This window comes from Uranotaenia lowii, chromosome 2 (genome assembly GCF_029784155.1).
Source record: "Uranotaenia lowii strain MFRU-FL chromosome 2, ASM2978415v1, whole genome shotgun sequence".
In the NCBI taxonomy this organism is placed as follows: domain Eukaryota; kingdom Metazoa; phylum Arthropoda; class Insecta; order Diptera; family Culicidae; genus Uranotaenia; species Uranotaenia lowii.
Genome location: NC_073692.1, coordinates 145,103,083 through 145,129,003, shown reverse-complemented (window position 1 = coordinate 145,129,003; position 25,921 = coordinate 145,103,083). Strand labels below are relative to the sequence as shown.

General features: G+C 34.4%; 1 protein-coding gene across 1 annotated transcript in view; it reads left to right on the top strand.

Moving 5' to 3' along the window:
• The first annotated feature begins 886 nt into the window (after window positions 1-886).
• Window positions 887-25,921, top strand: part of LOC129749562 (mucin-2-like) — a 265,074-nt gene continuing 240,039 nt past the window's right edge. Inside the window, exon 1 of the mRNA XM_055744576.1 lies at window positions 887-1,651. The gene's annotated coding sequence lies outside the window, so the exon portion shown is untranslated. The remainder of the gene's footprint in view (window positions 1,652-25,921) is intronic.

The following is a 25,921-nucleotide window of genomic DNA, read 5'->3' as shown; positions in this document are numbered from 1 at the left end:
GTTTTTACAACACGTGTTGTATTCTTGCATGCTGTGATGCAAAACTAGCAATATTTCTATCACATACTTCTGAAATAGAAACAGTGCTGTAAAAAAATACAACGCCTAACGATCTTGAAAACATTTTCGCATGGTAAAACTTTCAAAATGTGTTGCAAGTGTCAAAATTTCTACCACTTTCCCCCAACACAAGTGAACTTGCTCTAAAAATGTTATCACGCTTGCCTGCTACATAAGAGCAAATTCACTGGTGTTGGGAAAAAGTGGTAGAAATTTTGACATTTTTAAAATTTTACCATGCAAAAATGGTTTCAAGATCTTGGGGAGTTGTATTTTTTTACAACACTGTTTCTATTTCAGCCGTATGTGATGATAAAATTTTGCTATTTTTGCATCACAGCATGCGAAAATACAACACGTGTTGTAAAAAAAACTAGAAGGCCACAGATCTTGAAAATGTTTTTGCATGGCAAAATTTTCAAAATGTGCCTTAAGTGTCAAAATTTCTACCACTTTTTCCCAACACCAGTGAACTTGCTCTAAGCAATCAAACAACTTTTGTTTGCTAGGAAAATCCTCTTGTGATATAAAAAAGAACATTCGAAGGAATTTAATAAAGCCATTCTAAACGGAAAAACATCAGAGTGCATCACCGGAAAATTCCGCTTCCAATATTGTTGTAATACCGACGAGCTGAAGTTAGTGAGTTTTTTTTCTCTGTCCATTCGGTTTACGTTCCCATGGCAAAAAAGCTCCTCCGTCGCCACCACCGTGAATTTCCCACAATTTGGGGAGAAAAGCTCTCGCCGGAAACTCCAGACGAAAAAGCGTCCCATTGCCTAGACTACTGCATCGTAGTGCATCGCCAAAGTTGAATAGACGCAGACGTCCTTTTCAGGAACCGGTTGCCTCAAATTTTGTAATTGTGGTCAGTTTGGCGTTCGTTGCCAAGTCAAGTTTGAATGTGACTTTTGCAGTATGTTTGAAATTTGGGAGAAAAATTTTCAATCAATAATGAAAACTTCTCAGAATAAAAGTGGTTCCGTTATGCTGTTCGATTATTTTGAGCCTGATTAAATATTGCGAGAATTACAAATTCCTTCCAAAAACATACCATTAAAAAGTTAATCAAATTACGGTGAAATTCTATTTCACCATCACGCGAAATACTAGTGACGCCGTTAGTGAAAAATCAACGTCAACCAACAGCCCGCGGTGATGTTTTTTTCTCCTTTCACATTTATATATTCATTTTGCGTTGCAGTTTTTCCACGACTTCGTTTTAACATCCACGTGAATTTCGAGAAATGTCCTTTGATGGCAGAAAAAAATCGGAACGTGGGATGCTGTTATCGAATGCTGGTGCTCCAGTGAAAACTCAATCATCCCCCCATACTCTTCGGGTGTTCGAGAGATGCAAAAAATAAAACGAAGGAACGAAAAACTATCGGTTCCTACTCAGAGCTCTGCGCGTTATTATTCTGCCGGATCAAGTCTCGGTATTTGAAACTGCGACGTAAAATATCAAAACCCCACCGAGTGTCTGGTTTGGTGCCATCAGTCAGTTAGTTGCTGGGCGAGACAAGCTTTGTGATGTAACAACCATCGTTAACAGATTGTGCTTAGAAATGGTTGATTTCAAGGAAATTTGGTAAGTAGTTTTCAAAACTATTGAATTTTGACCTCAGTTTAAAGAGCATTTAAAAAAAACTCAGAAGTTTCTGCAATAAGTAGGTAAGTAAAAAAACAAATAGGTGGACCAAAAATTAACCGAAGATTTGAATTAAACAAAAAAAATACATAAACTTAATAGTTGCATGGGCTACTGCATACAGCAAACCACCTTAACCCATCTGTCGATTTTTTCGTAAGGTTTTCACCACTGAATTGCACAGTTCTAGAGTTTGCATTGCATTGCATTGCAAAGGTCGTATGTCAACCAATGTCAACTGTCAGCCGCTGACCGTGGCCTAGAGGATAACGTTTCAGTCTTCTAAGCCATGGATCATGAAATCGAGTCTCGGTAACGGAATACATAGTACTCTTTCAATGGGCTGGTGGCAAAAATGGATTAGATTCCCCACTCTTACAGAAACCGGGAGGCAGAAAAATGACTGATTTTTGAACTCAAAAATCTTCTGTACCAGAGATGGGGTTGCGCATTATTTCATGCGCAGCGCACTTAATGGGACTGTGTTCTAAATTTTGGCTTATCGCTTTTTGCAACTGCAAAACACTTCCCTCTCGATTTTCATTTTTTTTTTCGAAAATTGTTGCTCAAAAATGCAAACTCGGATTTAACACCTGTACACACACAAAATCTTCATATATGGTATTTTTCTTTGCGAGTAACTGTCAGAAAATTATAAAAAATATATGATTGCTATGATTGTTTTTATTTATCTTGAAATTGTGTCAAAAAACTATAAAACAATGATCTTATACCTTCTTTTAGATTTTGTCTCGTATTTCGTCTTCCGCCAGATTGTTACATTTAGGGTAAAAACTCAAAACCGAACCTAAAAATCCGAAATTTTAGAGTTTGCTTCAACGGTTTTTATCATATAGTAATTTTAGATTTTCTTTTTTTGATATCTTTGCTTTACGTCAATGTTTCTTTTATTATAATTACTGATAAAGTTAAAGTTTTTTCACAATCGTTAAATAAATCAAGTATGATTGCGAATAACTCAATTTAAACGAGCCAGTTCATATGTTTCTTCAAAACTGAATCAAATTATCTAAGAGTGTATTTTACAAAGTTTTATACTTCAATTGGATAGAAAAAAATCAGAATGCATCTTGAGTTAAATTTCAGTTTTGTTACACGGTACGATCATTTAACACAACTTCCGTCAGTAGATGGTGCTTGTGTTTGCAAAAAGAATGTCTGTTGGAATTTATTTGAAAAATGTTAAGAGCTCCCGATTAGGAGCGAAATACATATTCATATCATAAATCTATCATAAATATAACTCGTCTAGATATGAATTCATTGAGAATAATTTCTAGTGGAATGTCCAAAACCCACATTATTCGTTAAAGGCACGCTCCATTTTTGTTTTCCCAAGTAAAGATTCAATTTAATGAATCTGTTGGGCGAAACTCATTGAAATTCGGTTTGGACCGTGGAATTCGATGTCCGTGTTTCATAAAAAGTTGTATGCGTATCAAAATAAGATATGACCATAATATTTCAGCATAATCTGAAAAAAAAATCTTTATCGTGGAAAATGAGCTCAATCTTATACAAGTCTGTCAATCACAATAAGGTGTAATCCAGATTGAAGAAATCAAAAGCTTTGAATATTAAATTATAACTGTATCAGATATAAATATCTCATTGAAATATGTTTGAGTAATTATTTTGATATACATACCCGATCAGGAGAGCATATCAAAATAATAACTCAAGTGTATCTCACCAAGCCATTTACATTTCATTCAGTTATAATTAAGTACTACAAATTTTCGATTTTAAGTTTCTACAATCTGAATTATATCTTATTCTGATTGACAGACTTGAATGGGGTTGAGCTCATTTTCAATGATCAAGATTTTTTTCGGATTGTCCTAAAATAAAATGATTATATCTTATTTTGATATACGTACAACTTTTTCTGAAACACGGACATCGAAGTCAACGGCCCAAACCGTACGTTTATGAGTTTCGCTCAACAGATTCATAAAATTGAATCCAAGTTTTGGGAAACCAAAAAATGGGGCATGGTTTTAGCAACTAATGTGGTTTATTGACATTCCACTAGAAAATTTTCTCGAAGCATTCATATCTTGATAAGTTATAATTTTGACAGGTTTTGTGCTTCCCAATCCCGATCAGGAGAGCATATCAAAATAATAACTCAAAGGTATCTCACCAAGATATTTACATCTGATTTAGTTATAATTAAGTACTCCAAATTTTCGATTTTAAGTTTCTCCAATCTGAATTATATCCTATTCTGATTGACAAACTTGAATGGGGTTGAGCTCATATTCAATGATCAAGATTTGTTTCGGATTGTCCTAAAATCAAATGATTATATCTTATTTTGATATACGTATAACTTTTTCTGAAACACGGACATCGAAGTCAACGGCTCAAACCTAACATTAACGAGTTTCGCTCAACAGATTCATGAAATTGAATCAAATTTTTGGAAAACCAAAAATGGGGCATGGTTTCATCAAATAATGTGGTTTATTGACCTTCCACTAGAAAATTTTCTCGAAGCACTCATATCTTGATAAGTTATAATTTTGATATAATTTGTTCTGTCCAATATCAAACTATGCTATCTGAACGAGATATAATCTTGATAGGAGCATATCAAAAACTGATATAATTTAGCTATGATCGTATAGATTTTTTGATATAATTTGAGATATTTTAACATCCCACGAGTACTGAATTATAACTCATTTAGATAGAAAAAAATAAGTATCAAAATATCTCATTTTGATATAATTTTGTTTTTCCCTCCTGATCGGGATATCAAACTATGCTATCTGAACGAGATATAATCTTGTAAGGAGCATATCTAAAATTGATATAATTTAGCTATGATCGCATAGATTTTTTTATAAAATTTGAGATATTTTAACATCCTACGAGTACTGAATAATAACTCATTTAGATAGGAAGAATATTAGTATCAAAATATCTCATCTTGATATAATTTAGTGTTTCCCTCCTGATCGGGTACCTACATCAAGATCCGGAAAATTCAGCCAAGTATCTGTTTCTTGTTTTACATTTTGTTTCTTCCAAAAAAATTTGGTTTGGACTGAAAAAGATTCAAGGTAAAATGATGAGTATGAATCAGAATGTATATGATTTTTGAAAGAATATAAAAAATACTTTAACTCTATTAAAGGGGATATGTGAGGGGTTGGATAGCTCATCAAACGAACGAATAACTGAAAAACAGTGGATTGTGGGATCAAGCCAGCTGGAATATCTCGGCAAATTTGAGATTATGCGAAATTAAATGTGTAGACTTCAAATGCTTGAGTTGATTGAAGTTTCGTATTAAATTTCTAATAACATTATTCAAAATTTCACATTTCAGAGAAGATATGCTCAGGGTAGCAAAAAGCGTTAAGTAAAAGTCGATATACCTCCGATTTGGTCCTCAATATGTTGAAATTCTATGATTTAATACTAGAATTGGTCACACTATCTGTCTCTTCATTATTAATTCATCACTATTGGTTGGAATTGAATGTAATTGAACAGATCGACAATTTTTTTCATCAAAACCCATTGATCTTCATAGAAAATATAGTTATTGAACATTTTCTTAATGAACTTTTCAAATAACCAGCTGTGGTCTGTAAAACCAAGCATTTTTTTTTGTTTCAATACGAACTCTTAATCAATGTGAATTCATATCAATCAATCGATTTTCAATATGATTTCAACAAAATGAGTGATCTTTGATGCAAAACACTCATTTTTAAGGACTTTTTGACTTTAAAGTCGTTTTCAGAAGAGCATAAAAACATGACTGATTTTTTAAAAAAGCATCTGATAGCAGACATTTGGACAATTTTTAAATGGTATAGTTTATGAAAACCGGTTTAGTAGTTTTGATTTTATAACCAAAACAATAATCCAGGTATATATGACCCTAACCGGCTAATTGTCCTTTTTGTTGCTGGGTGACTCTGCTAATCTTATTTAAAAATCTAAAAAATGAGAAATTGTAGAGGTTCTCATTTTAAAAAAAATTAAAAAGAATTTCATGTATCTAGCTTTAACCGTTCCTGAGATATCGCGTCGAGAAAGTACAGTTTGGGTCATATGTTTAGACCCTAACCGCAAAAGAAGGTTAAGTAAAGACCAAGGTTGCCAAAAGTTCCGTGCTTTGACCAAAAAAAATCTGACATTCTGTGATTTCACCTCAAAATCCCGTGACGGTTTTATATGGTGTTTTTTTTTTCATTCATTTCATTCAAAAGTCATGTTGAATTGCGTCTTTCTAACATTTTACTTATGAAAAATCAATTGACATTACCAATTTTATCAAGTTTCACAAGTAATCCAAAGATAATGTTCCAAAATTTAAATTGATATATGAAAATTAAAATATGAAAAAACGTTCAAAATTTTCAAAATCGGTGAAATTTGTGAATGTTTCTAAAATTATGAATTCTGTGATAAAAATTCGAATTGTATTAAGATTAAGATTGAGAATTGAATAAAAATTCTTAAGCTATACTCCGATGGAAAAAGCGGGACATTCCGAGTAAACGGTAAAGCCCGGTTTACAGTTCTCGTCAACGCTGACGCGAATGTGAACTCACCACAGTAAAAAAATGTAGTGTAGTGAAATGTCAAATCGATCGAATCTCCAAAATTAGCAACAGGTTTGTTCAATAACAGACAGAAAAGGTTTCGATCGGAAAATGACAGATCATTCAACCAATGCACAGTGGGGATTTCTTGTCAAAAAAGGTACCCAATTCAGGCAAGAATGCCTTGCATGAAAAAACAACCATTCTTTATGTAAAAAAACACGAGGAATCGAATGGTCTACACCGCTTTCTGATAAAATGACTCTTAACGTCTCATTTTGCCCGATTTCTCCTATTTTTTTGGGTGTAAAGTTATAATTCCGATTATAGGCATCTACCTTGCAACAAAAGAGACATACAAACCATACTCATTTATGTAAAATGTCAGTTGAATCGATTGGTGTACTCCAATTTTTGTTTTTACTACGACAAGTGGCTCATTTCGCCTCTTTTCCCTTAAATTTAAGATTTTTTTCAAAGAAATGCAGTCAAACAAAGTGTAATCCAACAATTTTTCATCATGAATCATCATTTTTGGTAGATTTATTCATATTCTAGCTAATCGCGTCACTTTTTTGTACTAGAATGAAATGGCTAAATATCCCCGACCTCCCCTAGATTTTTAAATTTATGCAGAAATTTCACTGTAACAATCGAGCGATTCACATACCAAATGCAAAAACCAAGTGATTTAGTTTAAAATTTGTCGCTGAATCGAGTGGTGTACACCGCTTAGTGCTCAGCTTACGAGAATGACCGCAGTCACCTCAATTTCCCCTAAAATCGAGCGATATGTGGAAAAAAATCATTATAACAAATGACAATGTATCATAAAATGCACAAAAATGATTGAAACAGGTGTAAAACTTATTGCTGTATCGAATGATGTACACCGCTTAGCGTTCAGTTGACGAGAAGAGCCTCAAACACCCCGATTTCCCCTAAATTCATTAAATTTCTTTGAAAAATACATTGTTACAAACGAGAATTTAATTTAACAGATACAAAAAACATTGAATCGGGTGTAAAACTTATTGCTGAATCAAATGATGTACTTCGCTAAGCGTGAAGTTGACGAGAAGAGTCACAACCACCCCAATTTTCCCCTAAATTTATGCAGTTTCTTGGAAAAAAACATTGTAACAAACGAAAATGCAAATGAACATATGAGAAAAACATTGAATCAGGTGGATAACTTATCGCTGAATCGAATGGAGTACACCGCTTAGCACTGAGTTGACAAGAAAAGTCTCATTTTCCCCAATTTATCTTAAATTCATTCATAAACTCATACAATATGAACCAAAAAATCGTAGTGACAAATGAGAAGGCATCGAAAAATGTACAAAATCATTAAATCATATGTGAAACTAACTGTTGAATAAAATAATGGACACCGCTTAAATTCTGTTGATGAATAAAGTCCTATTTGACTCTATTTCCCCTAAATACTTGCAATTTTAAAAAAAAATATTGTAACTTTCGAGAATGCATCAGAAAGTGCACAGTAATAACTGAACCATGTGAAAAACCAATTGCTGAACAGAAAGATGTATCATTCTAGCACAAAAAAGTGACGCAATTAGCTAGAATACGAATAAATCTACCAAAAATGATCATTCATGATGAAAAATTGTTGGATTACACTTTGTTTGACTGCTTTTATTAGAAAAAAATATCAAATTTAGGGGAAAAAAGGCAAAATGAGCCACTTGTCGTAGTAGAAACAAAAAGTGGAGTACACCAATCGATTCAACTGGCATTTTTACATAAATAAATATGGTTTGTATGACTTTTTGGTTGCAAGGTAGATGGCTACAATCTGAATTATAACTTTGCACCCAAAAAATAGAGTAAATCGGGCAAAATGAGACGTTAAGAGTCATTTTATCAGAAAGCGGTGTAGACCATTCGATTCCTCGTGTTTTTTTGCATAAGAAATGATAGTTTTCCAAAATTTAGAACAGTTTAGGCGATCGTCACAAAAATAGGTATCTTTTTTTGATCAAAAATCCCCACTGTGCAATGATTTGGTCTAAACTAGTCGAGCCGATGTTAAAATTTAAATTCAAATTTCACTAATCACTAATCACTAATCGTACTTCCACAGCCAGAACTTAAGTCTGAGTCCCGAAGAATAATAAAAACATGTTATTATTCATCTTGTCTTCGTTCATGCTTTTAATTATGTTAACATAGAAACATTAAAATATTTAAAAACATAAAGTGGTCGGGCCTACTGTGGAGCAGAGAACGCAGAGACGTCAGGAACAAAAAGAAAGAAGAAGCGTGGACCACCAGTACCATACGCTCCGAGGGGCATTGCGGTGGAAGCACTAGCTAAAAAAATGCTCCTTGTTGATAATGGAACCTATGGAATATGACCCATCCTTCGGCGGCTGGAAATGAGTTACTTTGTACACAGAAATCTTTAAGCAAGAGTTACTATCATCACCAACACCCTCAAACAAGGTTTTTCATCTGGAGAACTTGAAATTATTAAATATTATAAATTGGATATTTGCTTTGCTGATTTTTGTGTACCATCATTTCTGGTCATCGACCAAGGATAAAGCGCCTTTACTCGCTCTTGAAAGTAAAAAATAACAAAACAAAAACATTAGTAGAACACAACCTTCCGAGATCTTTGAGAGCTCAGAAGGTTTATTTTAGGATTTTAATCAGGAACAAAGTATTTGATTTATTGTTTTTTTTTTTGTAAATTTAGTAAAGTTTTAAGTAAATTCAGTAAATTATGTGTTCAAAACACAACTTATTCATTGTGTTTTGAACACATAATTAATTGAATTTGAAGCTTTCGTTTTAGCTTCCACAAGCAAAATTGTTATGATGTGATTAAATAAATTAAACAAATTAAATTAATAAATAAATATAATAAAAATTAGATAAATAGATGAAGTTCTGTATATCCTAACTATCAATGATACTTAGCTTTGTGTAGTTACATTCCTTAAACCTTCATTGGTTTACCAGTAGAAAATGACCGAAAAAGCGTAGCATGCCTTGAGCTTCCGTTGAAAACCAAAAAACAAACATGCGACAAACACACTTCAAACAAAAACGCACCATCAAATGTCACCACAGAATCACTTTTTCAACTACAGTTCAAATCTGTACATTCAGAATTTTTAACATAAACTTGTACTCTGATATTTGGTAACTTCAGGACATCCGCCTGTAGCTTGAACATTAGATGCAAACGTGCATTCCCCCTTCAATCGAACAACACTTCGTTATCAAGAATCAAATTCTTAGGTGCCCAAACCCAACATCACAAAACAACTAATTTCACCATAAGCCAATGAGCACAACTGATGCAAACCATTCCCGATCATACGGCGATAGTTTCTTCCACGTATTCAACTGATATGTTCACATTAAAACTGCAAATTTTCCGGAAAAATGATGAGCACGAAAAAAAAACACATTTCCGGCCGGTATTTAGAGACAAAAATTTTGTACCAACCGTTTAGCATCTCTCTTCATGAAATTTAATATATTACACCGGGATTTCGCCGGTGGAAACTTTAACACTTTATACCAGCCTTCACTTTGATACATGTTAAGATAATTTTATGTCCCTTTTCCGACGTTAAATTTAGGATTTTATGAAATTTTCGCGGACGACACGAAAAACGCGTGCGATTGGCAAAAGTCATCGCCTACCTAAAATTTAAATTCAAATTTCTTAAAAAATACATAAATGAACAAAAATAATTATTGTTCGTCTATTATTGTTGCTTCTTTTATTTATAAAGCTTAAAAAAATCTCTTACAAAATTAAACGAGCACCCGCAAATTGCATCGATGAGGAACCTAAAGTGCCTAAACAAAATTTTGCTCATACGCTTATGGTCTTAGTTTTGTGATGTTTTTTCACATGGAAAAGAAATTTTTGATGAAACATCAATATGTCACACAAACGCAACCAATTTGCAAATCATTGCTTGTGGGGAACCGTGGGCCACATTTTGTGGGGTATCTTGTGCCACCTATAATTTTACGTTTTTATGCACAATTAGAACTTTAAATACGTTTTTTATATCTGTAAAGTTTTCTTATGTTAAATGAAGAGTTATAAACAATATTTTATCCATCCTATATAAGGAATTTTGCCAAAACGTTCGCGAGCCAGGTTTTAGGAATTATTCGATCATACACCACTCTCTTTTTATATTTCCTCATCTGAAATTGCTTGTTTTATAACTAAATGAATTATGAAATTTCAGTTTTGAGTCAACTTAGATACTTTGCACGTTATGTAGTCAATTTGGATTTAGTGGGCCACGATTCCACACAATTTTTCAAAAAAAAACTTTTTTCGAAACAGACATAACTCGGGGAAATAGATTTATATAAGAGCAAGTTCCCTCGTGTTGGGAAAAAGTGGTAAAAATGTTGACACTTGTAGCACATTTTGAAAATTATACCATGCAAAAATGTTTTCAAGATCTGTGGGCGTTGTATTTTTTTTACAGAACTGTTTCTATTTCAGCCGAAATATTGCTATTTTTGCATCACAGCATGCGAAAATACAACACGTGTTGTAAAAAAACTTGAAAGCCACAGATCTTGAATATGTTTTTGTATGGCAAAGTTTTCAAAATGCGCTAAAAGTATCGAAATTTCGACCACTTTTTTCCAACACCAGTGGCCCATGATATCCCACACTCCGCTATTAATAAGAATGTGAATATGAATATGAATATAAATGTGAAAATGAATATGAATATTATATTTTATACATGCAATGAATCTGAATAATATATAAATACAGTACTCGCTCGCTAATCGAAAATGATGGGTCCAGAGGGTGTGTACGATTACAGAAAACGTTCGATTATCGAAGGTACGTAGAAAAACATCGTTAATCGGTTCAAATGTCCCGTTCCGAAGTAAACTAAATATATCGAAGAGTAAAAAGGCATGAAATTGTTGAAATGAACACGACTTTCTTATTATATTGCTGAACCACTAGTCACGAGTTCAAATTACAAACAATTGAGGGACTCAACGAAGGAATTATCTGTTTCCGAAATATTGTTGAGGAAAAACATTTATTTCTGTAAAGATGATAAAGAGATTTATTTTTTGCTGAATAATTAATACTAAGGAACTAAAAAATAGTTCCTCTTAAAAGTTTCTTTGTGAAAATACGTATTTCCTTAGAAAAGAGGGGTGTCTAGTTCGCCCCGGGTGCTCGATATGCCATTTTTTCCCCTTCTTAACATAACTCACGTGTTATAATTACTTAAAAATAGAAAACTTTAATTGCGTATGGATTTGTAAGCTCAACAAATAGTTTTTTTAAGCAGCGACTAAGATCCCCGACCTTAGGGTGGAGAAGAGGGTGTTTTGTTGAGGCGGAGTGTGGGCATACAAACTCAATATAAACATGAAAAAAGTCGAAGAATTTTTAAATAGCAATTCAAAAATTTACCACCTATACAATTTTTCCTACAGTGACATTATTTTTTTCATTTTAAATTCAGTGAATAAGCTCGTGTGATGTTAATTGTTTTAGGAGGCCGACCACATTCCTCGTGGACAGTTAAGATGGAGGGATTTGGTTAAGGTAGAGGGAGCGGGGTGTTACATGTCCAAGGTTTTAACAACATTTTTTTAGATTTCTTTCTGGATACTTGTCCATTAAACAGGAAGGTTCTAAATTGCCAATATCTTGAATACATGGAATTTGGCCAGTTTTCTGACTATGTCAAGCAGGTTAAGCAGGAGCTGCATAAGCTCCGCTTCCTAATTCATCGTAAAGATGGTTTCTCTTGGTCCTAGTTTCGAGCTTGGTCCTGGGGATTCCAAAAGTTTTGGAGAAACCCCACAAGCGCTAGTCTCTTTTGCAAGGGTAAGGCTCTCTTGGGTCCAACTACCACGGGTCGTTTTGCTTTGGTACTTGTGAGGCATCTGAAATAGAAGAAAATATGCTTTAGTAACACCTAACTATCCATAAACCATACAGAACTTATCCCACTTAAAGAGGGACGGTTACACTTACAACAAGCATATTTTAAAGAATAAAATTTGTACCACTTTAATGATTTAACTTTTCCAACAAGCAAAGATACCAACTACAACGGATTTTAAGCTTTTTCACGAATTAAACCTTAAATCCCACTCGCGAAATATTACAGTCGATTGCGCAGAGGTGGCACTCCGAATTGTTTTGTTTATTATTTTGACATCTGACTCTGCACGGTGGGTTTGATGTAAGTCAATATGTCTAAAATTAGAAATACTAACATGTACATTGTTTAAATACACTAAAAATTTAGGTTTTCTGGTAACGGTGACGGTCTTACCCCCAGCGCCCCTTTTTGACTACTTTTATAATAAATTCTTTATCTCAAAAACTTTGATAGATTTTGACAGAAAAATTGCTCCAACATATATAAATCAGATTTCCACTCATGTGCACATAGTTTTTAAACTCTTTTCTTCTGAAATATTGGAGAAAATGATTATTCTCCTTAGTATGCGCATTTAGCCCGGCTCTCCAATAATTATATAGAAATGGAAAGCACGCGCACCATCACTACATTGACTTTATTATTTTGATTTATTTTGATTTTAATTTTCTGCGTAAAATAGATAAACTATTACACTACTATATATGTGTCACAAAATTTGAACTTTGTAATGTAGTAAACTGTATGTGAGATACAGTAATTCTACGAAATCAATTTTTTTTTCACTTTTGCCATTCATACTGCAATATCACAGAGTGGTTGTTGAAATATAAAACTTGCATGTCTGAAGTTTTTTAAACTCTATTGATTGGATAAAAAGTTAGGTGATGCACAGTAAGAAAAAAAACGATTTCTTCAGAAATTGTACATTGTTAATTAATTACAAAAGATTGTTATGCAAACTAAACTAACTGAAACCACCGGATTGTTGAGCCTAGCGTTAATTATTTGGAATCTGTTTCGTTTGGAAAAGTAACGACTTTTCTCCAACAACGTGTGCTTCGCAATTCATGACCTACGTCAAGGTTGCACGAGCCTGACCCGCGATGGAAGCTTCAAAACGCATTAAGTTGTCTCGTACACTAACACCATCAAACGAGATGCCGCTACAAGTCCTACGACATATCTACCACCGGCACAAAATGGTCTCCCGAATATGCGTCTGTGCAGTGAGTTCCTCTCCATTAAAAGTGAAGAAAAAAAAAATCGGAAAGCTCCGAAAGCTCATTTCCCATAAGCATAACCCACATCCAGAATATTCCCGACCCGAAATGTGAGCGTTGGGAGCAAGAGAGTGAAAACTCGAAAGCTGTCTGGCGTCCTACCAGCAAATGTTTGCGGAGGATGAGAAAAACTTTTTCCGCCAAACCACCCCGTCTCGTTTGGTTTCCTTTTAGTTACCACCCATTGAAAAGTCTGAAAAGCGCAAGTACTCTTACTACTCGGGAAAATACGAGTACAACTGCTACTGCTACTGCTACTACTACTACTGAGAAGAAACATTTTACGCATTTGGAATAAATGAGTAGTAAGGTAAATGGGTAAATTTTCTTTGAGTGTTAAGGATATTGAAAACTTCCATTCCGTTGAATCTGTTTAGTTTGAATGTCGAAATTTCTAGATAATTTTTTTTTTTATTTTATCTAATATCTTATTCAAAATACTAACAAAATATTCAAAAGGCTAAGCTTAAAAATAACAAATTCAAACCAGCTAGGACAGACAAAAAGCGTCTACCATAGATACTACTACTACGGTCTCGATTAACCCAGTGCCGGCAGCCGGTTGTCTCGACGGTTTGTCTCGTCAATTCCAAACTTTAACAGTGGAATGGTCAATTTCTCCTGCTAACACCCATTGGCCACCTTCCACAACCTCTCTGCTTTCGGTCGGAAAAATTGAAAGCCCTTATCCTCATCCCTTAGAAGACTTTAAGCATAGATGCGAAATATGCGTTCCATTTTTGCGCATCATTCAAAAGCTTCATATAACTGAATTTTTAGTCAACTTGAGTATGACACGAATGTCACAAAGATAGTAAAGTGTCACTAATAGAACTTAAAAAAAATAACTTGAGTAGTCAATCAATCAAAGAGGACGGCTGTGACCATTTATGACGGGTTTTTTTTCGCTGCAAATTTTTGCTTGCTCCCGGAAATGAAATTATTTTTGAAGAAGTAAGATTTCTGCTTATCCAAGGACTAGCGCTACGCCTTCCGGGCTGGCCCAGGATCGTCTTACTCCGCGAAGCACGATTTAAAAAGGGACGGAGAATGCTTATGCTTATGCTTATGCTTATGATACATACACAGCCAGATCTTGTCAGCATCCCGGTGAGTAATAAAAGTACATTTACTACTCATCTTAACTAGGCCGGGCCCACTGTGCAGTATTGGACGCAGAGACAACTGGAACAAAGGGAGGGAGAAACGTGGACAACAGTACCATACGTTTCCATGGCTACTTATAACTAAGATTTTAACGATGGAAGCATATATGCTAAATTTCCTGTGCTCCTTGATGATGGTCCGTATGCATTCGTCCTTCTGTGGATGGAAATGATGTTTTTCTGCACAGAAATCCGAAACTCCATGGTATATATATAATATTTCATTCCAAATTTGCTTAATTTTTTCCTTTGACTTTTTTTTATTTTTAAATTTCGATTTAAGTATTGATTTAACGTGAATAGTAATAGTTAAAATTAATAGTTTCGGATTTCGATGCACTATCATTTCTGGTCTTTGACCTTGGATATAGCGCCTTTGCTCGCTCTTGAAAAGAAACATTATTGGCTTTTCTAGTTGATGCTTTTCGGTGAATTTGAAATCAAATACAAACAATTCTTTTGACGTTTCGGCCTACTACCTTCAGCCATCCTCAGAAAACTATATTTTAAACAAAAAACTTAAATTAATACAAAAAATTCTTCACAATATTTCATCACAATTTCACTGCACTTTTGCACTTACGATTTGTATCGCCGCGTGCTTCCTGAACGGCTGTCTTACTTGATTTAAGTCCGGTTTTGAATCGCTTCTAGCAGCTGGCGTCTATCATTCCCGGTGTCGTCGTGATGTTGTTTGTTGTCGTCGTGTTCGGTGACGTCGTTTTTGAATCCGTCGTTTTAGTTGCGAATTGTGGCGTCTCTCTTAGTTTTTTAATAATAGAGCTATATATTTTAGAAATTTCAATCGAATCTTGCTTGATGTTTACTGTTCTTCCTTTTTTGAGTTTTATGTGTAGTGTTTCAGCTGTTTTTCGTTTTCCTTCTTGGTTTACTCTTTCTAAAATATATGCTTTGTCGAAATTAAACTTATGGTTCTGTTCTATGGCATGTTGTGTCAATCCTGTGGCTCTGGTGTTTTGTTTGAGACTCGTTTTATGATTTTTAATCCTTTTTTCCAGAGTTTGAGATGTTTGTCCACAGTATTCTTTCCCGCATTCACAAGGAATTGAATATACCACATTTGTCTGTTTTAATTTTGGAATTTGGTCTTTCGTTTTTGTGAATAAACAGGTTTTAATTTTGTTGATTGGTCTCGAGGATGCAATTATGCCATGATTTTTCAGTACTCTACTAACTTTTTCACTCAATCCAGGAATGTATGTTAGTGAGACGTATTTTCCTAGATTTTCCGTAGTGCTGTTGCTTAGCGAGTTGTAAATAGCATCTACCCTCTTTTTTAAAATATATTTGATAAATTCATCTGGGTAATTATTTAAATGAAGTATTTTACTGACTTTATTGATGCTCATTTCACGTTTTTCAACGTCGCTAAGTTTCAGTGCCCGGTCAATCAATGCAATCGCTGTGTTCTTTTTGTGTATATATGGACTTTCTGAATAATAATCCAAATATCTTCCGTTTTCTTGTTTGGTGTACCAGTTTTTCTCAATCTTTCCCTGACACCTAGAAAGTTTGAGATCCAAGAAACGCAATGAGTTTTCAGTTTCTTTTTCCAGCGTAAATTTTATGCTTGGGCATTGACCGTTAAATTCGGCTAGCACGCAATCTATGTCGTTTTCATAACCTACTATCAAACAGTCATCGACGTAGCGTTTATACATCACGAGGTTGATACCTTTATCTCGTAGGCATTGGATGGCGGTTTCCTCGAGTTGTTCCATCAAGAGAGACGCTACTACCGGGGATAGAGGAGAGCCCATCGGTGTGCCAAAAGTTTGCTCGAAGATTTTACCATTGTACTGAAAAAACGACGCTCCAAGTATTGTGTGAAGGGCGCGTTTGAATTCAGTCCATGGTATCGGCGTGTAATCGCTAATTTCCCGCCACTTTTGTTCAATTATATCGTACACATTTTGAACTGGTACGTTCGTGTAGAGCGACACGACGTCCAGCGAGTAAATAATGCAACCCTCAGGGACCCGAACATTGGTGATCTCCGACGCGAAGTCGAAGCTACTACGCACGTGGTGTTTCGTTTTGCCGACGACGTTTTGTAGCACGTTGGCAAGAAACTGAGCCATTCGGTACGTAGCTGACCCCACTGTCGACACTACCGGTCGAAGCGGGCGGTCTTCTTTATGAATTTTAGGAAGACCGTAAATCCTCGGTGGAGGGTCAATGCCCAAGCATAAAATTTACGCTGGAAAAAGAAACTGAAAACTCATTGCGTTTCTTGGATCTCAAACTTTCTAGGTGTCAGGGAAAGATTGAGAAAAACTGGTACACCAAACAAGAAAACGGAAGATATTTGGATTATTATTCAGAAAGTCCATATATACACAAAAAGAACACAGCGATTGCATTGATTGACCGGGCACTGAAACTTAGCGACGTTGAAAAACGTGAAATGAGCATCAATAAAGTCAGTAAAATACTTCATTTAAATAATTACCCAGATGAATTTATCAAATATATTTTAAAAAAGAGGGTAGATGCTATTTACAACTCGCTAAGCAACAGCACTACGGAAAATCTAGGAAAATACGTCTCACTAACATACATTCCTGGATTGAGTGAAAAAGTTAGTAGAGTACTGAAAAATCATGGCATAATTGCATCCTCGAGACCAATCAACAAAATTAAAACCTGTTTATTCACAAAAACGAAAGACCAAATTCCAAAATTAAAACAGACAAATGTGGTATATTCAATTCCTTGTGAATGCGGGAAAGAATACTGTGGACAAACATCTCAAACTCTGGAAAAAAGGATTAAAAATCATAAAACGAGTCTCAAACAAAACACCAGAGCCACAGGATTGACACAACATGCCATAGAACAGAACCATAAGTTTAATTTCGACAAAGCATATATTTTAGAAAGAGTAAACCAAGAAGGAAAACGAAAAACAGCTGAAACACTACACATAAAACTCAAAAAAGGAAGAACAGTAAACATCAAGCAAGATTCGATTGAAATTTCTAAAATATATAGCTCTATTATTAAAAAACTAAGAGAGACGCCACAATTCGCAACTAAAACGACGGATTCAAAAACGACGTCACCGAACACGACGACAACAAACAACATCACGACGACACCGGGAATGATAGACGCCAGCTGCTAGAAGCGATTCAAAACCGGACTTAAATCAAGTAAGACAGCCGTTCAGGAAGCACGCGGCGATACAAATCGTAAGTGCAAAAGTGCAGTGAAATTGTGATGAAATATTGTGAAGAATTTTTTGTATTAATTTAAGTTTTTTGTTTAAAATATAGTTTTCTGAGGATGGCTGAAGGTAGTAGGCCGAAACGTCAAAAGAATTGTTTGTATTTGATTTCAAATTCACCGAAAAGCATCAACTAGAAAAGCCAATAAGAATTAGCGGTGATCAAAGCTCGTTAACAAAAGAAACATTAGAAGAACAAAAAAACATAATTAGTGTTCCCAAATCCCATCCCCAATAATATAAACAAATTGCGCATTATACAGCGTCGAATGCGGTTCAAACTATCAATATAATATTGGGAGAGTTCTGTAGATAACATTCAGTGGGTTAATTTTTTTTAGCTATCAGGTGAAATATCTAACTTCATAATTATGAGTGCAAGGTAAAGATGTTGATGTTTATTGATCATTGTATGATCTTGATAAAGTTCCTCTTTACAACTTGTTAAAAATCTCTCCATTTCATTATTGATTTGTTCATTTAGCAGAAATTCCACTCTTTCATCTCGGTGACATCACTATCTGCAAAGTACAAGCAGTACAATCTATAAACTAAAATCTAAAATTGCTCACTCTTCACTCTTTCAGAAGATATATTATATTTTTGGCGTAAATGAATTTAGTTTCTGAATAGTGAAAAAGCGAGCATTCATATACTGCCCCATCCCGCGGGACAAAGATGCAACAACACGAAGCATTTTAAGAACGTGCCACAGAAAAAAATGTGCTTCCACTGTGTGTGGGTAGAAAACCAATCTATCTCAGTGGTACAGAATAAGAAAAAAAAACCCTCCGGTCTCTCTATGGTAAGGGTCAAACTAAAAACAAAATTTGAATTAAAATATTGAATAAGAATACAAGGAATATTTAAAGAAGGTAGTGTCGAGGCAGCCCTGCTTTAGTATTAGTACACACTGCGACGTCACAATCACGAAAAATCTGTTAATTTACTAGGAAATTTGTCTTTTTCGTTGATAATTTGAAGAATTTGCTTTAAATGTTCCACTTTTAATACCTGTTATTCTAGAAGGATTCTTGCTCTTCAAAATTGGTACGAAAAAAGTTGGATTTTCGAGTAATTTTTGTATGAAATAGACCATCGAAGTTCGAAAAAATGGTGGATTTTCCCTACTAAAATTTGCAAAACTTTAAAATTAGTTCAAAGTTTTCCATGAAAATGATCAAGTCAGTGCAGTTTAAGATCCTTATTACAAAAAAGTTATTAAAAAACAAACTTTTATATAAAACCACAATTATTTATTCGCATTTTAGTAAATCGAGTTAACAATATTCAATTGATGTTAATTGTTCTACATAAGAATTGAATATGGTAAACCGATTGGATAAAAATCATAACAATCAGTTGAACACCCAATAACTACCAGCTAGACCTTTTTAAAGTAGATTTTATCTTCGTTTTTGAACGTTTTAGCTTTGAGATGACATTGCGTTCATTATTTAAATGAGAAAAAAACATAATGCAATCTTCAAAGGAACAGAAAATTTCATAATATAGTGAAATAGAGGTCTTACAACACAATCAAAATGAAATTGGAATTCATTTTCGTTCTAAAACATGTTTTTCTTTGAAATCTCTGCCATTCGCATATAAATTTTCGATACATTCGTTTTTGTGACGTCACAAAAAAAATCCAATATGGCTCTCGACACTACCTTATTTAAATATTCCTTGATAAGAATATACTTAGCTTTTCATTCATTTCCTCATACTTATCACAGAAAATCTGGAGAAATTCAATCGAAGCAATCCGAGTAAAGCAGCAAACCATCAGCCAGCAGGGTTTTTGGACAGCTTGACGTCAACATACAGCACAGCCGAAACAGCAAAGGATCTCTTTTCTCTCCCACACTTTCTCATTAACCGTACTTTTTAACGTATCTTTTTAATTTTTTAACAATATTTTCTTCCTTTTTTCTATTTCTTTGCATTCCTTTCACACGATTTAAAAAGGGACGGAGAAATCACCACTTCCATCTGTACCGTTGAGCCGTCAACACGTACGCCGGAGCATCGTATCGTTGCTGTGTACCTGCAGGAACATTTTACATTATTTATTTTTTCCTTACCTGTATTTCAATCAGCACTTTTCAGTGCTAAAATTATTTTCATTTTCTTTTATTCATATTTTCTCTTTTCTTTCCAGCATGGGGAAGTCTTCGGCCGGCTCAAGGGCCGGAAGAAAACGGATTGCTGAACCTAATCCAGGGCCATCTGCCAAAAAAGTTGAAATTTCCAATTCATTCGATGTCCTTCATAACATCGGTGATGAGGAAATATTCATATTTAATTCTGATAAGAGTACTAAGAAACCTTCTTCTTCTTATACTCTTAAAAACGAAAAGGTTCCACCAATTACGGTCACGATTCCTGACTTCAATGCCTTTCGAAAAGAAATCGTCACTTCCGTCAAGGATGTGAAGATTTCTTTTCAGATCGGTCGAAGGGGAACTGCTCGTATATTGGCGGAATCTTTTAATGATTTTCAAAAAATTTTAAATTATTTGAATAATAAAAAACACCAATTTTTTACGTACGACACTAGAGGTGATCGTCCTTTTAAAGTTGTACTTCGTGGTCTCACCGGCGATCAGACACCGGATGAGATCACAAATGAATTAAATTCTTTGTTAGGTTTTTCTCCAATTCAAGTAATTCAAATGAGGAAAAGAACCAACACGAATAATATCAGTAGTGTTGGTTTTGCTCCTGAGCTTTATTTGATCCATTTTAAAAAGGATCAAGTTAATAATTTGCAAATTCTTGAAAAGGCTCGTCTTATGTTTCATTGTCGAGTCAAATTCGAACCTTTTCGAAAATCTTCAACCAATTTCCTTCAAAATATTACGCAATGTCGTCGTTGTCAAGCTTTTTGTCACGGCACTAAAAATTGTAGAATGAATGCCAGATGCATGCTTTGCGGCTCATTCGATCATGAAAAATCTAAATGCCTTTATGGTGGTGATAAACCAAAAACAGAATTTTTCAAGTGTGCGAATTGCGCAGGTAATCACTCCTCGAATTCGCTAGACTGTCCCATCAGGGCAAAAATTATTGCTTCTAGGAAAAATCCCAAAGTTTCCAGAAAAGTTTCTTCTCCTCCTTCCTCTTTTTCGTCTTCACACGTCGGGCCGGCGAACAACCTGCCTGTTCGCGGTCAGCCTCGGTCTACATTGGAATCACGGCTGGGTAATACCCGAAGTGATTTTAATGTTACCTGGGCTGATTCTGCGCCACAGACTCGTTGTTTATCGTTCTCAGAGGTGGTTGAAAATGGGTTGCCCTCTTCAGGTTTAACTAATAAAAATGGGAAAAAACCAAGTCTCAACGTTCATGCGAAGGCTTGGGAAAATCCCCGAAATTCAAATACTTTTTCTTCTCCTTCCTCTTCTGATTCTAACAATTTTGTTGATTTGGGTGAGATTACTGAGGAAAAATTAAAATTTTTGCATCAAAATTTAATGGAAATGATGCAACTTATGTTGAAAGCAAATTCAATGTTTGAAGCTTTCCAAACTTCTTTTAATTATGCTAACAAAATTATTATGACTTTACGATTCCCTCATGGATCCAAATAGATGTTTAAATATTATGAATTGGAACGCTAGATCTTTGCTGGCTAACCAAGACGAGTTCTTTTTATTTTTGAAAACTCAAAACATACATATTGCTGCCATCACTGAAACTTTTTTAAAGCCAGACAATAACTTGAAAAGCAATGCTTTCTTTAAAATTTTACGAAATGATCGACTTGATCGACAAGGTGGGGGTGTAGCTATTGTCATCAATAGTCGTCTTAAATTTAGACTTCTTCCTTCTTTCAATACAAAAGTCTTAGAAACAATTGGAATTGAATTAGAAACTTCAATGGGGAAAATTATAATTATTGCTGCATATTTGCCTTTTCAATGCAGCGGTGAACAGAAAAATTTTTTGAAGGGAGATTTACAAAAACTCACCAGAAATAAATCTAAATTTTTTGTTATTGGTGACTTTAATGCAAAACACCGATCTTGGAATAATATTTCATCAAATTCAAATGGGAATATTTTATTTAATGACTGCTCTGCAGGTTATTACACTGTTGAATATCCTAATGGGCATACTTGTTTTTCTTCAATTAGAAATCCCTCCACAATTGATTTGGTTCTAACGGATTTAGGCGAGCATTGTAGTCAATTAGTTACTCATGCGGACCTCGATTCAGACCACCTTCCAGTAACATTTTCTTTATCCCAAAGTCCCATTGAAAACCCTTTAAAATCAACTTTTAATTTTCAAAAGGCTAACTGGGAGCGATATATGAATTTTATTGAACGTAATTTAGATGTAAACGTTCCATTGAATTCAATAGAAGATATTGATTTGGCTGTAGAAAATTTGACAACTTCAATAGTCAATGCTAGAGCCGCTTCAATACCTAAAGTTATACATAAATTTAATCAACCTTTAATTGATGATGATCTTCAGTTTTTGATACGACTGAAAAACATTCGTCGACGCCAATATCAACGTACTAGGGATCCTTATTTGAAATTAATTTATTGCGACCTTCAAAAAGAGATCAAACGTCGTTTAAATTTCATTCGTAATGAAAATTTTGCTAAAGCAGTAGAGGACATAAAACCCTACTCAAAGCCATTTTGGAAATTAACTAAAATTCTAAAAAAGCCCCAAAAGCCAATTCCTACTTTGAAAGATGGGGATAAACTTCTTTTAACAAATTCAGAAAAAGCTCAAAAATTAGCCCAACAATTTGAGTCTGCTCATGATTTTAATTTAAACGTTGTAAGTCCAATTGATGCTCAAATTTCCCTAGAATTTGATGATATTCTTTCTAAGCAAATTGTGTTTGAAAGTTCTTGTGAGACAAATATTGATGAACTTAAATTGATTTTCAAAAAATTTAAAAATATGAAAGCCCCGGGGGAAGATGGGATTTTCTATATTCTTATTAAAAAGTTGCCTGAAAGCACTTTAAATTTTTTAGTTAAAATCTTCAATAAATGTTTTCACTTGGCTTATTTTCCCAATAAATGGAAAAATGCCAAAGTAACTCCAATTTTGAAACCTGGAAAAAGTGCTTCAGAGCCTTCAAGTTATCGACCAATTAGTTTGCTTCCTTCTTTAAGTAAACTATTTGAGAGAGTTATTTTGAATAGAATGATGATTCACATTAATCAGAATTCTATTTTCCCTGATGAACAATTTGGTTTTCGTCATGGACATTCTACTACACATCAACTTTTGAGTGTGACTAATATGATTAACGCTAGCAAATCTGAGGGTTATTCAACTGGTGTTGCTCTTCTTGATATTGAAAAAGCTTTTGACAGTGTTTGGCACAAAGGTTTAGTAGCTAAATTAGCTCGATTTGATTTTCCTGTGTATCTCACCAAAATTATTCAAAATTATTTGACTAGCCGAACTTTGCAAGTAAGCTATCAAAATTCATGCTCTGAAAGGATACCCATTAGAGCTGGTATCCCTCAGGGTAGTATACTTGGGCCAATCTTATACAATATTTTTACTTCTGATCTTCCTGATGTACCAGAAGGAAAAGGTAGAAGATTATTTGCTGATGATACTTTGCTTTCAGCCAAAGGTCGAAATTTACGGGTGGTACGCAGTAGATTGCAACAAAATTTAAATTCCTTTTTGAATTACTTGAAAATGTGGAAAATTTCTCCTAACGCTTCCAAAACTCAACTTATTTTATTTCCCCATAAGCCAAGAGCTCAATTTTTAAAACCTAATGAAAATCATTCCATAACTTTTAATGGGGTTTCATTAGAATGGTCTGATCACGTGAAGTACTTGGGACTTACACTTGATCGGAATCTTACTTTTAAAAATCACATTGAAGATATTCAATCTAAATGTAATAAATACACTAAATCTCTTTATTCTCTCATCAACAGGAAATCCCGCCTCTGCCTGAGGAATAAGATGCTGATATATAAACAAGTTTTCCGACCAGCGATAATGTATGCAGTTCCGATTTGGTCTAGCTGCTGCGCGACGAGGAAGAAAGCCATCCAGAGGATTCAGAACAAGGTTCTGAAAATGATTTTGCGGCTTCCACCTTGGCACAGCACCGAAGATCTTCATCGGATTGCAGGCATTGAATCGATCGAAGAGATGGCCAACAAAATCATCTCCAACTTCAGAGGCAAATCGATGCAGTCTTCCATCGCAGAGATTCGTTCTCTTTATAATTAGTTTTATTTTAGGATAGTGTTTAGTTTTAAGTTTAAAATATTTTTGCCATTACAGGATGTTCTCCTACATTAAATACTTGATTGCGCTCAGCAAGTTTAAATCTTATAAATAAATTTTTGTTATCTATTTAACTATAGGGCTCTGAACAGTTCATTATTGAGCTGAACACCTAATTTAATGTAATAATGTAATATAAATGTAATGATGAATTGATACAAATAAAGACATATTTAAAAAAAAAAAAAAAAAGGGACGGAGAAAAACAAAAACAAATACTCAAAATCAAAAAGATCAGCTGAAATTAGGAAAACTTTCATCAAATCCGGTTCCGAAGAATATCCGGAATATTCGTAACGAAGCTAAGTTTCTTTATTTATACAATTTAGGAATTTGAAAAAAAAATGTCTGGGATTTTGATAGCTTTAGTTAACGTGAGGTAGCATAAGTAGTTTGTTTAGCATCTGATAAAAATTGTAAAACCAAGTGAAAGCTGATTTTCTTTTTAACATTGCTTAAGATACAAGGATCAAATGACCAAGTAAATTAAATATTTGTTATTGAACATTGAAATAACGAATTTTAAGAGTGGTTAGGGGTATGCGGGAATTTGGGATCGATTTGTTTCACAGATGTACCGGAGGTGAATTAAGTAACGGAAGAATTTAATTATGTGTAAATTAAAAACTCCACGAAATGGGACCACAAAAGAGGATTTTGGCTCGTGCTTGTTAAGGTGAGGGCGCCTTTTTTTCTTAACTCAATCTGCTTATGCTTATGCTTATGATACACACACAGCCAGATCTTGTCAGCATCCCGGTGAGTAGTAAAAGTACATTTACTACTCATCTTAACTCGGCCGGGCCCATTGTGCAGTATTGGACGCAGAGACAACTGGAATCAAGGGAGGAAGAAACGTAGACAACAGTACCATACGTTTCTGTGATTATAAACTGTTTAAAATATTTTCGTTGGGAGCACATATGCTAAAATTGATTGTGCCCCTTGAGTATGGTCTTTGGGATTTCATCCTTCTGCGGATGGAAATGAGGTTTTTCTGCACAAAAATCCAAAACTTAGCTGTATATAATTATTTATCTTATGAATTGACAGGAGTGCTGTATTTAGTTAATGTTCTTTTTTGCAATCAGCACTTCATTTGTATTTGACGTTTCTTATAAATGAATGTTTTGGATTTTTGTGCACCATCATTTCTGGTCCTCTTTTGATCTTGGATATAGAGCCTTTGCTCGCTCTTGAAAAGAAACTTTGAAGAAACAGAAAAACTAAATTAGTACAGCCACGAAATCTTTTGAAAATTACCTTTTCAATAGATTTTGTGGATTAATGAGCCAAATTTGAGCTTTAATAAAACAAAATCATAACAGTCATGCAACACAGAACCCGTAAAGTAGTCATAATAACGAATCACTTCCAAAAAAATTCAAACGCTAACCATTGGTACAACAAAATAAATAAATCTGATAATTGAAAAATTCCCAGAGATACTTATCTTTGCGTGTCTCCAATACTCAAACCTTCTGTTGTTCTCCTGAGGACACAATTTAAATTGATCGGGATGATCACAGCAGCACAAATTCATTATCATATGATCTTCATTACTCTCCCGAAATCATGACTGAATCCTGCGGAAAAAATTGCATAACCCCGAAAACACTGCACATTAAATTTTTTATCATTTTCGGCAATCAAAGCAGACTGCCGAGCTCTTTGCGTCTAGCA